The sequence below is a fragment of the Aethina tumida genome, chromosome 7 (genome assembly GCF_024364675.1).
Source record: "Aethina tumida isolate Nest 87 chromosome 7, icAetTumi1.1, whole genome shotgun sequence".
Lineage (NCBI taxonomy): Eukaryota > Metazoa > Arthropoda > Insecta > Coleoptera > Nitidulidae > Aethina > Aethina tumida.
In genome coordinates, this window is record NC_065441.1 from 16,804,281 (window position 1) to 16,808,489 (window position 4,209).

Genomic DNA, 4,209 nt, shown 5'->3' on the forward strand with positions numbered 1-4,209 from the left:
ATGTTTTATTCATGACAGTTTCCGACTGAATTTATGCCTTTCAAAAAGATATAATTTATCAAATTACAGAACCATAAACATGCTTGTGCCTTTTTCTACAATTGTGGAGATAATTTTGTGTCACGTTTTATACGTAGGTTAAAAATAAAGCGGATTCATAATATTATTGAGCCCATTGAATCATACATAGATAAACAATTTATCTTGCTAACCCTGACTAAATACCAATATGGGCCACAAATACGTAAACCGATTGGATCAAATAATTCTGAAATTGTACAGTCGAGTAAATTATTCGGGGTAACTGGTAATACACATCGGCTCCGGTTGAAGTAGAAACGGAGCGCAGGTACGCGTGCATACCACGAATTGTTGTGCGCCTCAATTTTATGAAATTCGCCAGTCCTTGCCGCCGTCCAGGACCACCGCTCATTACGCATCTGAATTCGGTCGAATTACATCACATCACAAAGCCGGCATAATTGTTGCTAATTGTACATCGTTATTTTGCCGGCGTAACCATTTAACGGATTTTGTTGTGAAATAAAGGTTACGCGTGGGGCTCGTTAAAAATCATTAATTAATATACATCAGTTCTTTGCTTCAAACTATAATAAATTAATGATTTTTTAACAAGATTAATACGTGTGTTGCGTTGAAAATTTGTACAAGTCCATTTTTGAGGATTTTAATTGACGTTTCCAATACTTTGGAAATTTATTGTTGTGTATAAACGTAAATAAAATCAAAATTTATTGTCGTATAGGGGGTACGGTTTTGCTGACACAACCAGCAGTGTTTGCAGCAAATACAACTTCATTTCAGTCATTAGTTTCATTTCATTGGGTCATTATCGCCATAAATTCTAGATTTAATTGTTATTATTAGAATGTATCCTGGTCAAGCTTATCTTTTGGTTTGTTTCTGGCTAACCGATCGTCCTATCTATAAACTACACTCATTTGTTACGAATTTATTGGTTAATAATTTGCGTAAATTATGTTGCCTGATTTGTTTGTACAATTGTCTTTATCGTTCGTGCATAAACTCATGATTTTATCGCTGGATTTATTACTGCAACCACTCACGTAGAATTTTTATATCAATAAAATATTTTATAGACGGCAAATTTTAATGGCATTACTTTCAACAAAATAATTGGTATTTTGTATAATAATACTTCTATATTACGTTTATTTACATAATGTTTTAATATCTGTGATTATTATTTAAATTTTGTATTAATTAATTATTATTTATTTTAATTATTAATTAAGATTTCAATTTCAATCAAGTTTATTTATTTTTTATTCTTATTAGATATTTTTTAAATGTATGAAACAATTAAGTATTTTAATTATTTTGCTAATAATATTTGTAGTTAATCTTGAAATTTTGTGTTAATCACATTCACCATTTTTAAGAATTTAGTTATATTTAATAATTTAAATTAATAATTTCATTCTTATTTTTAATTTTAAAATATTATTTGTAACTAGAATTAAAATTAAATTAATTTTTTTTTCTAATTATATAACTTAAACAAAGTTTATTTATTTGCAATTCTTATTATATATGTTTATATGTATGAAACGATTAATAAATTTAATTATTTTGGTAATGATATTTGATATGTTGTATTATTCGCATTCACTATTTTTATTTAAAAATAATATTAATTATAAGTAAAATGAAATTTCTGAATTTTAAACATTTTATTTTTTAAATAACAAATAAATAAATTTTTTTATTGAGATCTAAGACTCCTTTGTATCCAAAATTCAATATTATATGTTGTTTTTATGAAATTGCTTGAGTAATTGATATAAATTTAATTATCGTTCTGATTTAAACACACATGATGTCGTCACTTGTGTCATTTTCATATAAAAATTGCCATTTGTTTATTTTTAATAACTTCTAAAATCTGATTCTATTAGAATTTCTAAAAATATAATGATGTTGTTTGAGAGAGTCAAAAACGTGGCAATATCTCAAAAGGGCCGCCTTCCGTAGCTTCCTCAGGGAATAATTGCGATTAAAATCTACCAAAACAAACATTCCTTAAAGTCCCAGAGACAGGAGTTCTGTTAAACGTTAGATTTATCGCTGGCAACTGGCATTTAAATGAGACTAATTACCGCTGCATAGAAATTGCACGCTAAATATTGTCAAACAAAAACGTACGTAACTTCCACTTACATTTCCGGGATTATGGCGAGAACTTCGTTGTTACATATTTGGATATATTCATCATGTTCCATGCGATATCCGTGCAAGTGTATGCAAGCAACAGTAATGGCTGCGCTGCCACCTCGTTTCCTCTTGTCTGGAGTAATTTTACGGTGCTCGACGTGTAATTGGCACTAAACTTATAATTAAAACATTACTGACGAGTTAAAACAACGAAAAACCGCACTTTCCAATTAATAGTTTACGCTTAATTACCTTATTTATGTCAGAGATGCGCATTCTTCTGTAAATTATGAAATTAACTACTTCATACTTAAATTAATTGTATTGTAATAAATAGGTGTAAGTTTTTGTTGTCACCCTTAATTAAAAATTTAAACACCCACATTTAATTCATCAACCATTAAAGACTTGAGAAGTTATTACTTGATTTGCAGATTAATCAGAAACTTGAGTAATTTGCATAGACAATTTTCCTCAGATAATTTGAAAATTATCATCGAGCCATGAATAATTTCGCAGCTCCGTATCAAATAATGAATGTATGATAAATATTTAGAAATTGTTTCAGATGTTTCAGGTTTGTAGTTTACTGTGAAATTATTGGAGAATTGAATGAATGAAAAATATTTTTCCCTCATCGAATAATAGTTTATATTAATATATCATTGATATATTCTAATTCAGTTTTAATAATTCTTAAATATTTTTCCATTTTACATTTAATTAAATAGATATTTTTGTCAGAAATGTTTGTTTCGAAGAAATTGCAACACCAAGAAGGTGCTTTAGGTAAAAACATGGATGTTATCACAAGGCGTAAACGATTAAAATTTGGAAATAAAATATCAAACATTTTAAATTATTTTTAATACCACATAAAAAATATAAAAATATTTTTTTACAAATATTTTTGTGAACACTCGAAATATTATTTGTTAATAACATCAAATGGACACAAAATGAAGCCCCCAAAACTATTTCCTTTCTAATAGCCATTATGCAAATCATCTCCCTTCTACAAGTGTTTACACGGCCGTATTTACAGATTTCATACGTGCTCGGAGTATTCATGCATACTCTACTAAATTATATTAATTTACGGGAATTTGTGCAATTAAACAACCTTTTTGCAATTCTGCGTAACCCATTAAATATATTTGCGTGCGTAACGTCGACTTAAACTACACAATTTGTCCTTAATTCAAGCAAAAATATTTTGGAGTGTCTTCATTAAAAGGGGTTTAACGTGCGTACGTCTGCGATAATATTTTTAATTTACACACCGGTATTTGTCATTGTAATTTAACCAGCAACATTTCTTACCACATTATAATTACTGTAAAGCTTATTACTCTCATTTGTTCCCCTTTTAAACGTTTTTATAATGCACGTTTAATTTTGTCGAGCACATTTTGTTTAGGGCGATGAAAAATGGTCGGCTAATCTCGGTGCAAGTGCGAATCGTCAGGCTTCGAACGTTGCATACAAAAGATAAGCGCGTGTTTTGAATGGCGACAATAACAGGGTGGCTTAACCTCGGATTTATTGCAGCAAATGACATACTTGTATGAAACTAATTAATCCGACACAAAGTTGAACATGCAACGCACACAACGGAGACACAGTCACCTTTGTAGCACGATGAAAATCCGATGGAACGGATGCACGAATTTGCTACAACGCCATGTTCAAGTTTGTACTATTTTCCCCGGTTGTTTATGCATCGATTCATTTTACTCAACGTGATAAATTCCGTGTTGGTTCGGTCTATTTTGGATGACATCTGTTTTAACGTCGGCTCGATCGGTTTATTGAATTTCAAGTTTGTTTTCGAATTTCCTTGTATACGTTGCAAAGGTAATTCGGTTATGGCTTTGCGTCGAACTTGGTTTGATTCAATTTGTGGATTTTGGGAAAATTTTATTTGTTGCCATGAATTCTTTCAACTTTATTATTTGCACATTATACAGTTTTACATTAACAGAATTAATAATATTCATTCATTTGATTGAA